The sequence below is a fragment of the Betta splendens genome, chromosome 22, assembly GCF_900634795.4.
Source record: "Betta splendens chromosome 22, fBetSpl5.4, whole genome shotgun sequence".
Classification (NCBI taxonomy): Eukaryota; Metazoa; Chordata; class Actinopteri; order Anabantiformes; family Osphronemidae; genus Betta; species Betta splendens.
The window spans coordinates 5,416,465-5,429,246 of record NC_040900.2 but is presented as its reverse complement, the minus strand read 5'-3'; the positions used below and the strand labels follow the sequence as shown (position 1 = coordinate 5,429,246).

The following is a 12,782-nucleotide window of genomic DNA, read 5'->3' as shown; positions in this document are numbered from 1 at the left end:
CTTTTTGCTGCCTCTCACCTTCCTGCCTTCATCCCTTTCTAACCGAAGTCATCTGGGAATGGCGCGAACAAGATTTTCATATCAGGTAAATGAATATCTTTATCACGGAGGCAGGAGGCAGGATGCTCTGGGAGCTGGAGAGAGAATAATCATGCAGAACAAACAGTCTTGAGGAAACAGAGAGGCACTCAGTAATAACAGCCCCTCTCCGTCTCCCGCGCTGCTCCTCTTGTGCAGCTAAACATCCTGTGTGGATGCTGCTGGGTGAGTGGCCGTGCTGCGGGTTAGTGTTGACCTTTGACCTCTGATCAGGCGACGGAGGGGGGGAATTAGAATGTGCGCTGGCGTTACAACTTGAGACTCAACGCTGTAGCAGACAATCGAACAGAAGCCGCATGGCTGCTGTTAGAATTAAGACAGCTGTGTTAAAAGCGAGGCTCAAAGAACGACCACACTGAAATACCCCAATAACCAGTAAATGCGTCGCCATGAAATTGTGTACACACGCTCATTTTCCCCAGAGGTTCGAATTTACTGTCCATTCGGATCCATTGAGTTTTGCTTTAGGGCCAGGTCATGGCTGCCACTTGACCTCCGATGGACTCCTTTAACTCACATGCATCCACACACAGGGTGTGGCGCCCACTCTGGAGCAGCAGCAGGAACAGCCGTACCGTATGAATGGAAACATTTCATACCTCCAGTCCAGTTAGCTAGTTGTACACCAACCGCCATCAGTCAGGTGGTAAAGTATAACTGGTTGGTTTGGTTGGGGTTTTTTTTTAGCAGTGACTCTTTCTTCCTATTGTGAAGTGTGGGATAAAAAGCAGCCGTGCCTCTTTATTACAATGCCCAATAATAGCTGATTTAATGGCCATTAAATGTGTTCATTAGAAGGTTATAGTTAAGAAATATTGAAAGTATACCTAAAAGTGTCACTTTTATAGTGAATGAGCAGGATAATATAATCTAAAAAGGGTGTGATTATATTCAAGTCTTGTCCTCCAGCATTAGCTCGAAGCTCATAAAGAGATGAAATTTAATATGATGCTTTCAGTCAGTTTAATTGAATTTTAATTGCCACTTTGGACAGAAGGTCTAGATCTAATCAATAAAATATTCAACTTTTGAGGCTTTGACAAAGAACGGTCTTCCCGTTTCCTGGGAACGAGACGTCCGTTTATGAGGGGGAGGTGCGTCCGCTGAGCCAACATCTCGCTGTTTTCCATAGCGTTTCAACAGAATGCGGTGGATAAATAACACAAGGTGAACAAGCTGAGATTCCATTAATTACACTGGTGTGGAAGAGCGGTCGGTCACCTTCAAAGGAAGCCCTTTAATGCGCCAGAGCTATAAATATTTTGAAATGTCACACCTTGGGAAGACAGCATCAGGCCAGAGCCGAGGTGATAAATCAGAGCCTGAGAAGAAGCAGGAAAGAAAAGATGGCTCTTTGGTATTTTAGAAATAATTACTAATACAAAAGAGGTAATGAATGAAGCCATAAATTACGTTAAAACAGACCATTAGGAGAGGATTAGTTTATAAAACTCGTTGGCGCTCCTTAAAATTACCCCGTGCAGAACCGCGTCATTTCATTCCATCCATAACTCAGGGAAATAAAAAACATGTATGCATAATATCACCAACTCTGCTGATTAATGTTAAATTAATTGATTCTGCTTTGCTACTTTTAAAGCAGAATATTGTTCTCGAATAATTAGAATATCTTCTAAAGTCACCAGATGCGACGTCATCCTAAATGATGCGATTTGTGTGCAATCTTTTAAGATGAGATGCAGTGAACCATGTGATGCGCCACGTCCTACATGTGATCCATCCGGTGTCCACCACCAGCATCACCTGGTTCCTCACACTCCTCTACATCCGAGGCAACCTTGGTTAGGTTGCTGCACGGATGGAAGGAATTTATCCTCCATCCTTACAGAGAGAGGGAGCCCGGGAGAGAAAAATGACACGGCTCATCCTCTAAGGCTCATAAAAGTCTAAATTAAATATCAAATGGAATCACTGATGGATAGCGTCCCCTCCATGGATCCCCAGCGCCGCCTCGGCTTCCGCTCCCTGACACGACAGGTGCTGCTCACATGACTGGAGAGCCAGACAACTTTGTTAGCAGGATTGTCCCCAGCTCAGCGCCGAGCTACTGTGCATAAATGAGGGAGTCGGGTAAGTGAACGCAACACGGTGCCATTATTTCCTCGCTGGTTCCCGCCGCAGTCGGATCCTCCCTTCTTTTTAAGCGACTCCTAAATATTACACGGTGCATGTGTGACTGAATGAGGATGTTTCGTCGGAAGATTTAAAAGTGCAATTTGTCACACATCTGAATTACAGTATATATGATCCCCTATATCCATATTTATAAACTCATGATTCTCCCGTCCTCAGCAGAAGAACACTTCCACAGATTGCTGTCAGACAGGCACACCTCATCCGGAGATGCTGTAATACTAATGCCAAAGCCCGCACAATAGCTGCTCCTATCGCCAGGCTAAAACTGTACATTATGAATCATCAATTGTCGCACTGCTTTGTATTATCCCCAGAGAAAATCCCAATCTGGGCTTGAGCCCACGGGTGATGGACACCCCATTATTCACTCGCGCTTCTTCAGCTCCGCGACAGGAGTGGGGATAGGCAGTAAAACGACGGCCTTAAGATTAATCCCCCGCTCTTTCTCCCGCTCCCCGAATCAGAATGAAATAGAACATTCCTTTCGCTTAATCAAAAAGTTTTTATCACCCCCCCCCCCCCCCCCCCTCCAGCCTCCCCCCGACGCCCCCTCCAACTCAGGAACAGGGGATAATGCTTGTTCTACTGCTCGTCCTGTGAACTGACACTGGGGAGGGTGATGAGAGGGATCTGCTCGTGCCGCCTTTTGTACTGTAACAAGTGAGCACAATTTAGACGAGCCGGTGGTCGTCGCCCAGTACGCGCATAATGCACGTACTGGGCACACTTAATGACGGGGCGAGCGATCCCCACAAAGCTTCCGTCGCACCCACAGCACTGAATGGACAATTAAGCTAATAATGTGGAGAAAGTCAAACAGAGCAGAAGTTCGGGGGTCATTGATGCACTGTGAGGGGTTTATAGACAACTTTTAGACTTGAAGTTACAAAAATCGGAGCTTCACACTCTTTTTATTGCCTCCTGTTCCTAAGGTGAGGTGCGATGTGGATCTCGGTGGGGTCACGGGCGTCGGCTGACGCTCGGCGCGCGTCGCTCAGCGGTCGCCGACGGCCTCGGGTCCATCGGGGAACGGGAGCTCCGGGAGCGCTCGCCATCCGCCGAGAACGCGGCGTTCTTGTGCCGCGGCTGCAGGCTCCCAGCCAAGTCCAAAGCCACTCATTGTACAGCAGCCAAAAGACAAAGGCAGCCCCCCCCCCCCCCAGCAGTGCGTGGAGGTGTGGGTGGTTATGCAGATCGCTAATTGTACAGGCCACCGGGGGAAGAGCGGGCGGAATGGCAGCCTCTCTGCACGACACGGGCGAAGGAGGGGAGGGACGGACCGGTGCGAGACCCCCCCCCACCCCCCCCACCCCCTTTTCTCTCTCCTGCCTTCTTTCTCCACTCGCTCCACCCCAAATTGGCAGCTGGCAGGCAAATGAATGCGGTGTGAAGTGAGCCCACTGAAGTGCAGGGTCCTGCTGTTCGGGCAACAAAGGAGCTCCATGCGAGACATCTGCTGTTCAGTTATCAGAATACATTTAGTCACGTGCCTCCCTTCCCTCGCTCCTTCCCCATTCCTCTTCCTCCATTCTGTCAAGCCAGAGCCCAGCCTTTCTTTCCCCTCTCCTCTCCCCTCGACGGCATTCTTCCTCAGATCACTCCTCCGCAGACCCCCTCCCCCCCCACTCGCCGCCCCGCTCTCATTCTCTTATTTGCCACCGTAATCCCTCTCTCCACCTCTTCTTTTGCTGCCTTTATTCAAGCAGTTTAGGCCCGGCAGAGAACCCCCGAGTGCTTCCTATCTGGTCGGGGGCGCGCGGGCGCGCGGGCGCGCGGGCGCGCGGGCGGACGATCGCGCGACGGCCCCGGGAAACAGCAGACTGCGTCTTAATGAGCCCCGATCGCACGAGCAAAAGTAAATTGAGCTTACTACCATGATAAATGAACCTAATGAATGCAATTGTTTTGTAGCACGCTAGCTTGGGCTGGAGCCAGATGGTCAATACTGCGCTGAGTTTTGTGGCACTTGCCTGTCTTTTTCTTGGGCTCCTTTCTTTTATAATAAGACATAGAAATGCACATTTGTCCCCATATTCTCACGTGTTATGTTACGATGACCTCCAGCTCCACAGAGGAGATGCCGCCGTGCATTCCTCCCCCGTTTCCAGTCCCAGCTCACGATGCCCCCCCCCCCCCCCGGTCGCCTTCGCACCTAATCCGTGCAAAGTGTGTCACCGGGTTTGCACGCGCTTCACTCTCCACTTCGTCCTCCATCCTCTCCCAGAGGTGCAGGCTAGCATGAAGGTTGCACATCCAGGAAGAGACGTGCCCCCTCCAGTACCGCGTGTAAACTAGATGGCTTCCTCTAGGCAGGTGGGCACGCATCCAGATGTTCTCTCAATTTCCCTCCTGCGTGTGTGCGTGTGTGTGTGTGCGTGCGCTCGTATCGTCCGACACACCCCGAGCTGGTGACCTCTCCGCTCTCCCCAAAAACATCACCACTGGAGCAGTTTACACCATAATGACTTGTACCGCCCGAGGCCCCGCCACATCTGCAGCTCCCTTCCTCCATCCCAGTCCCCCCATCGTTCCCCCCTCTCTGCCTCTTTGTCTTTCAACTTCTCGCACAAACAACCTGTCTGTGTTCCTCGTGCTTAACCCTTATTTCCGTGCAGGTTTTTATTTACTCGGTGTAGTTTGTCACGGGCCTTCCCCATCTCTCCGTGCTCTCCTGCTTTGGTCCACAACAGCGTAACCACAGGGAGGAAAAAAAATGTATGGCCCACTTGGCAAGGACTTTATGCATGTCTGACATGACACCTATCTGCCATAATAAACAAACACATCATTCAGTATCAGCGTGAGAAGGTGGCAGCAGCCCCTCAATGGACGGGTCCCAGTGTTCACGATAAAGCAGGAGGCAGCACCGAGCGCGGCTAATGTCACATACACTGTGCACCACCAACAACAACTCAGCTCATTACCCACTCCGGAGGAGGGGGGGGGGGGGCGTGTGTCCAAAATGTGACCACGTGCTGACCAGGCATTCTGTCCCGTCTCCCCCACCGCCCCTCCACCCGCCTCCCCCCTCGCTCGGCTGTCTATGGAGAGCAGTGACCTCTCACTGATGCAGTGCAGCATTCAATCAATCACACGTGACATTTGTGACATCGCATGCATCCCAGATATGCATCTCGACGGTGTCAGCTTATCATTCAAGCCGTCTCACCGGCAGGACATACATATTGCATTACGTGTACAGCGGCTCCCCCGCGCTTCCAGCGGCGGAGGCGCGCTGTCCGGCCGGGACCCTTGCGCAAGTTAAACAGCGTAAGCTGTGCAGAGAAGCAGTGATGCCTGTTTAACGTATCCAGCAAAACACACCTGATTTTTGTCATGAGAACATTCTGAGCTTCTTTCTTAGCAGAGGAGCAGCATTTTTTTTAAATGCCCTGCTGCCGGCACTGAGGTACTGTACAGGACCCATCTGGATCCACACACACACACACACACACACACACACACACACACACACACACACACACACACACACGCACACTGCAACGCACCCCCCACCACCACCACACACACAGTGTCTTGTTTTCAGGTTCATTAAGCCCCAGTGTTACCCAGAGTGGCTGACAGGATGAGGAACAGTGCAGAAATCTCCCCCTGCAGGTATCCATTCACATTATCATTGGGAAAAAGCCTCTCTCGTCAGTGCCCTTGTTACGGCTCGAGGGGGGACCACTAATTAGAGAGACAGGAACTGCTTGGGAATAAGTCCATTACACCCATGTGGACCTAAAAGCTTAAAATACCTGGAATATCAGCAAACTCTCGGCATCCCCTCCGATCGCTCCCCCTCGTGCCACGGGCATCTTTTAAAACCTGGAGAAATACAGTGAAGGAGTTGTAGAGATAGACAGGGATGGAGGACAGCCATCAGCTATTTGAAAGGCTTTATGAAAACGATCTTCCAATTAGAAGTGATGATCAAATCAGGCATGAACCACCCCCCACCCCCCCCCCATCCTTGGGTTCTTGATGATTTCCCCGTCTCCCGCTCTGCATGTGCGTGTCTGTAGCCACAGCTCGGATGAACTCATGAGAGGAAATTTGGTTAGTTTTCTCATCACTGCTAATTACGCTAATACATCGGAAATGCTGCCCTCAAAGTGCACGAGCCGCGTGGGGCGTCTCATTACAGTAACGTAATTCTGGCTGAATTATATATCGGACGGATTATCACCGCTCAGGCTCGATGCACAGGGCTACGGTGCATAGGTAAAACCAACACATGCAGCAGGTGTAAAAGGGATTTGAACCTTTAGCTCTCAGAAGTAGCTGACACCGCTGCGAGATTAAAAGCCCCATCACCAGTCGCCGTTTGAAAACACAGGCGATGGCGTCAATCATTACTCACGTCCATCGCTTCGCGCTTTGGTTTCATTACGAGCCATTACTTTGAATGCAGCCTCTAAGTAGGCAGGTGAATACAGTCAGCAGTTGGCGGTATTTATGCGAGTTGATTTAACTGCTGGATAGGGCCCTTTTGTGAAACATGAGTCAGTTCCAGCGTTTAACCTCACCATACTAATTTATGCACCGTGGCATAGGGTACTTTATCATCTGCTCTTTGGGGAGAGACAGTCATCTCATTAGGCAGGATTTAATGAAATGCAAGGATACACTTCTTAATTCCATAGATGGCTGAAACTCAAATCCAGTGTAAATCCTGCTCTCCTCTGTGGCCGCATGAATTGCAGCAGGCAGAGGAATAGCTCAGAGGGAGGGAGGATCGATGCCAGCACAGATATTAGTTCCTAAATAAGTAATTCTGCAGCAAACAACAGGCCCAAAACTATATTTTAGAAATACTTTATAAAACATTGGCTTTATTACATCTAACGTTTATTGTCACACATGCACAGTGAAAGTTGTCTTTCTAAAAAACCCATTCCAAACGTAGACCTATCTGTCCTGACAGCAATAGGTCTGTGCATCTTAAAGGAGTCATATCATGCTTTTCATTCTAAAAAATATTTGACTTTAATGTCTCAGTAAGGTCTCTGTAAATTTTCATCCCATAAAACCCTTTAGATCGTCCACACTGCCCCTGTCAATATGTGGTTCTCACTCCCCATCAGCAAACGCTGTGTTTTCTGGGCGTGTCGCAAGCGAAGCTGCTCACCACACCTCTGTGCGGAAGCGCATACCTTTTTTGCTGTTGTTTTTTTTTTTTTAAATTGGCTCCATGGATACGAGCCACCGCACGGTTAGGATACAATAGGTGGCAGTAGTGCGACATTGAGAATGCAATCCACCACAGAAGAAGACGACCCACTACAGAACTGCACGACATTAGTCAGCTGGTTCATAGCGTAGTAGAACCATACGTCTACGATCCCGAATCTGACCCTGAAGCTGAAGAGGAGGCTGTTGAAGTCACCACATTTCGGCTGATGCAAGATGTGTCTCATTGGTAATGTCGCATTTACTTCAATTTAATTGATTTATGTAATTTGCAAAGCGACTAGCGGTTGCTAATGCGAATGCTAAATGGCGTGTGCAGCTTCAATATTCACAACACGACTTACCTGGAAAACTCTCACTAATAGAAAACACTACTTTAGCTCACATTATACAAATAAATAAGTTTGAGAGCATAGCTGAAATAATATAAATACATTTTACATTTACACATTTCACTGTTTTTGTCTTACTTGTGCTGCTGCTCTGACAATTTTATTTAAAAAATGTGCATTAATATTTAGAGCAATCACTGCATGACCTACCTGGGAACAAAAAGCATTGGTTCAAATTATATATTGACCTAACGTATTTTTACTGCTTTTAATTATGTTTTTTGTCATTCATGATAAATCTGACAGTAATATGTCTCTGTATCTGAAGTTGTTACAGGTATCTAATCTACAGAGGCTAGTGAGCTGGTGCTGAGGATTCCTGGGGTGAAGAATCTGAGTTGCCATCTCTTCATGCTTGGGTTGTAGATGAAGGCAGTTTCCTGATGGATAAAACACTAAAACACTCATAGTATGATTGATGTAGACCACCTGTAGAATAACTCCTTTACCGTTTGAGTAAAAATGTGTTTTTTGTGAGTGCAACACTCATTAAGAATTTTTTTAACTTTATTTATATATAATTTATATGCGTTTTATTTATGGCCGCTTCAACTTTATAGCTTACCATATTAGAAAGAGAAAAACATGTAATTTCAATACTATGATTTCCTAAATAAAAGTGTTTTCCCTTCAGAAACAGAGTTCAGTGAAATACATAATAGTTAAAGCCAACTTTATTGTAAACCAAAAAAATACACCACTACGCCAAAGCTAGAACAAACTGTTACCTTCACACTCCAATGTGCAATGTATAGGTTACTGAGTTAATTAAGAAGTCTGGGGGTTTGAGGACGAAGGAGAAGCTTTTGCAGGGCCTTGCAGACGAAATGCATGAAAGTAGGGTAAACAGGGAGATGTGGTGATCCTTGTTCTCATCACTATTTGGAAGACTGAGCGGAAGCAGTCCTCTACCAGATGGAAGCTGTGGCTGTCCTCACCATCACCTCATCAAAACAAAAGGTAGTGCAATCAGAATTGTAGATTAGTGAAATGTTAATTATTATGTAGGTCAAAACCTTCTCTAATGTAAGAACACACAATACCAGACAAAAAATTAAACCAAACAAGAGGACAGGCCTGTCTGTGCTAAAACAACAGATAAACAGTTGTTACAATTCAAATATAAAATCTAAACAGTATATACCAATTAAAATCTTCTATTACCTATCTTACTGTTGGTACATACAAACTTACATACCTTTACTCCTGAGCTGGGCAGCAGATGTCTGTGTACCAACAGTCTGCAGTGATTTCTCTGTTTGACAGCCTCCTTGCATGTGGGCAACTGGGATCTGCCCTCCTACAGTATAGAAAAGACTGTTACATTTACTGTAAATTGTATTGGTCCTACAAATATAATGGCTATGGTACAAGCTATCGGTAACTGACCAGATAAGCAGCAGGTATTGTAGAGATGTGACTAATTAGCAACTAAGCTTGAAACACAACACAGTAATCATTCCAACTAATCATGTTAGAATTTGATAGAACAATGACATAACCCCAAATCACAAGTTGATTTAGGCTGTGATACAGGACGGGGTAATAACAAACACAACCGCGTTCATCTGCAGGTTCTTTTTGTAGCGATGACCAGCTGTAGCTCTAAAGTGCAAAGGCCTAAAGGCATGCTAACGGCTAACGCAACACACAAACAGGAGCGGCAGCACGTCAACAGGACAAAAGCTCGATCCACCGTTTCCTGCCTGTCGCCGATCGAAGGCCCATGGCTATTAGCTGTTCCCCACACAGGTGTGTGACTGCACCAACTCAGAGTAGCACATTTGAAAGGGACAAAGGCTCAGTTGACTCACTGTAGCCGTTAGCGACGCTAGCGATTAGCTTGTCTCACATGTGGGTTACTGCATTTTAAACAGACCCAACTAACATATTTAGATATCACAAGTATCAAGCACAAACTTACTACAGCGAGCTAGATCCACCGCTTCCTGTCTGTCGCCGCTGTAAGGGCGATAACGATCAGCTGTTCTCCGCAGGTGTATGTGATTACAGAAAAAGGACAGACGCTAGACCCACCGCTCCCTGCCTGTAGCCGCTCGATGCCGTTAGTCATTAGCTTTTCTCCACACAGGTGTGTGGCTGCAGGAGCCCACATGAGCACATTTGAAGGGGACAAAGGCTCGGTCGACTGACTGTAGCCGTTAGCATAGCTAGCTAGTAACTTGCCCCACACATAGGTTACTACATTTAAACGGACAAACTAACATTTTAAAACATTATAAATATCAAGCATGTACTTACTTCAGTGAGTGGATGACGGACTTTAGGAATAGGTCCTTTTTTTCCAACAGGAGCCGTGAAACAAATCCAGCATTGTACGCACCCTCGTTTGAAATGCACATACGTATAAATGCTGAGGCAGTGTTTCTGGCACCGGTCCGTTAAAAATAAAAGTGACCCACAAATCCTCACTTGTTGTTCCCTGGTAAAATGAATAGACTTTGGTGTTGGTTAGAACACCCAAGAACCGAACTATTTCTATGGGAGGACTTGGGCGCTTCCGTGCTGGTCTGTTCACGGTGAGTGAGAGGGGGGAAATGGCGGAAGTCCAGTTTTGGTTCGGGATCATTGTGGGGGTGGTGGTTCAGGATTTGCAAGGAGAACTTTCAACCAGTGTGACGAGAACTGGGGAACGGCCTCGGAGTAGGTCGTGGCTGTTTTCATTGGATAAGAAAATTTACGTTTTCAAAATGTGAAAAAAGCAGGAAATGCATTTCTACCGTGCTCAGTGTGTGTATATGTGACCCATAGAGTCATAGGAACGCTCCAAAATGTCTAAAAAGTGGATTTTGCATGATATGGGCCCTTTAATCACTGCGTTCTTCATCCCCGCTGCTGTTCAGCCTCAAGCCAGTAAAACATTGAATCCCTCTGAGTGGACAGACAGTAGAAAGAGTGGGAAAGAGAAATTAGGCCACGCCGGCCGCCGTTCTTGCCAAATGCTCCCGTTCATTTCCATGCGCCGATTCTCGGGCCCACGGACCAGGAGGGATGCACCAGCCCGTCATCAGCGGCACAATGCGCAGCATTAATACGATCATTTGCATAAAATTACTTACACACTGGTGTAATCTAATTTGTCTGACCGGTACGGTGCAACTGCGAGGAACAGATTTGTGCATGCACCACCGGGAGGACTGTTTACTCTTCCACATGGCTAATTCCTTCATGCAATATTATGGGAGGATAGAAGAGACACTGCAGAAAGTTTCAGCTTCATTTGCATCTCCTCATTCCAACGAAGATGCAGAGACGGAGCATAAAGACGCTGTACCATACACAAAAACACAAAACCTGCAAAATGCCTTGAAAGAGCGGATGTTTTGGCTGATGTGTGCAGCACAGAGGCTGGAGAAACAGTAAAACTAATATGGGTCAGTTTTACTAGTCCAGGCTGTTAATCAAGATGCAGAATAGTTTTACTTCTACTTATGTTTGGCCGACATGCATTTATATGCAATGTTCCTGTTCAGCGGAGCAATATCACGGGTCAGAGTGTGTTCGGACCTTATTTGGCACCGATGAGTCCATGGTGTGGTTTAGTACTTTATGATTGAACCCATGTCTGCTCTGGCTCTCTCCACTGCACTGCTCTGTATTTTCAGGCCACGCCCACTGTAACCAACTGTAATTTCATTTAACTCTGGATTATTACGCACAACCCTTTGCTAGTCGATTCTGACTCAACTAGCATTGAATTGACTAAATTTTAACATCCCTCAACTTCGTTCCCGTCTCCCTAACACGTCGGACATCCCTCCCTACTTTGTGACAGCATTAAGTGTTACTGTAAGACGAAGGAAAGTACGAGGGAACATAATGGATTCACAGCCTGTTTTCTCAGCGGATTCTTTGAACTTGTGGAAGAATTACAGCACTTCTTATTCAGCAGCAGCAGTGGCTGACCTGACAGGAGAGCTGTCACCTCACCGCGTGCTCCGCCGCTGTTAGCTTCAATGTTAGACCTCGTCAGCATGACAGGAAAAAAATACCCACCACCACTTCCAGAGAAAAGAACTTAATGTCCTATTCACCCTCCGTCGTTTTGAAAATTGCCCAGTCCTTTTTTCCCCCTGTCCCTGTGACATATTATTATACATTGTTTCTGAGGAAAAGCATTTTCTATTATTGCCATTAGAAATATGAAAGTTTAGGGGGGAGAAGAACGGAGCATGTAGGATGTAGAGGAACATTTGGGGGAGAGAGGTGAGGGTAAAAAGCAATTGAAAGGCTGTAATTATTTGAAATAGTCTGCTAATGTGTATGATCATGTCATTAAATGTAAATGAGATGGAGCTAAAAGACCTGACGCCGAGGACTTGCTGTAGAAAACGACAGGGGAAGGGGAGGAAAAAAGAAAAGGTGAGATTAATAAAAACAAAAAAAGTGTCAAGGCTATGTTCATTTGTGCCGACATAAACATCCAATAAGCCGGTCAACCTCACGTGACACATTCACAAGCAGCTACTTCAACTTCCCAAACATCTGAGGCTGCTCTTGACACACACATAAAGAGAGGGTGGATGGTGGGAGCAATTTAGTGGGAAGATCCTGATGCTGTCTGAAGTCCTGGAGACAATTGTCTTGACTGTGTGTGTGTGTGTGTGTGTGTGTGTGTGTGTGTGTGTGTGTGTGTGTGTGTGTGTGTGTGTGTGTGTGTGTGTGTGTGTGTGCGTGTGCGTGTGCATATGTGTTTACTCTTGCATTTGATCCCCGACGTGAGCGAGCATCATTCCACTCCAGCTGCTTAATAAGGCTGTCTGGGCCAGCGGCTCCTCGTGGCCCCCAGCCCTGTTATCAGAAACATTAAGCTGAATATTAATGGGCCTGGCCCGAGACGCGTGCCATTAAGCTTGGCTGGCCATTTCTCTCTGTCCCTTCCCTTTACCACTGTACAGGAATTAATGAGTCCGGGGT

At 47.0% G+C, this 12,782-nt stretch overlaps 2 long non-coding RNA genes across 5 annotated transcripts; one reads left to right on the top strand and one right to left on the bottom strand.

Moving 5' to 3' along the window:
- The first annotated feature begins 7,207 nt into the window (after positions 1-7,207).
- On the top strand, positions 7,208-8,481 carry LOC129603610 (uncharacterized). The gene is made up of 2 exons (XR_008693685.1): positions 7,208-7,681; positions 8,113-8,481. It is a non-coding gene; the product is annotated as an uncharacterized LOC129603610 (long non-coding RNA).
- Positions 8,482-8,500: 19 nt separating this feature from the next.
- Positions 8,501-10,499, bottom strand: LOC129603609 (uncharacterized). 4 transcript variants are annotated; one of them, XR_008693683.1, is made up of 3 exons: positions 10,278-10,499; positions 9,769-10,189; positions 8,501-9,144 (listed from the first exon to the last, which is right to left on the bottom strand). It is a non-coding gene; the product is annotated as an uncharacterized LOC129603609 (long non-coding RNA). The 4 variants fall into 4 exon arrangements; XR_008693684.1 differs by having other exon boundaries at positions 10,107-10,189; XR_008693681.1 differs by having other exon boundaries at positions 9,769-10,499.
- Between the last annotated feature and the right edge of the window lie 2,283 nt (positions 10,500-12,782).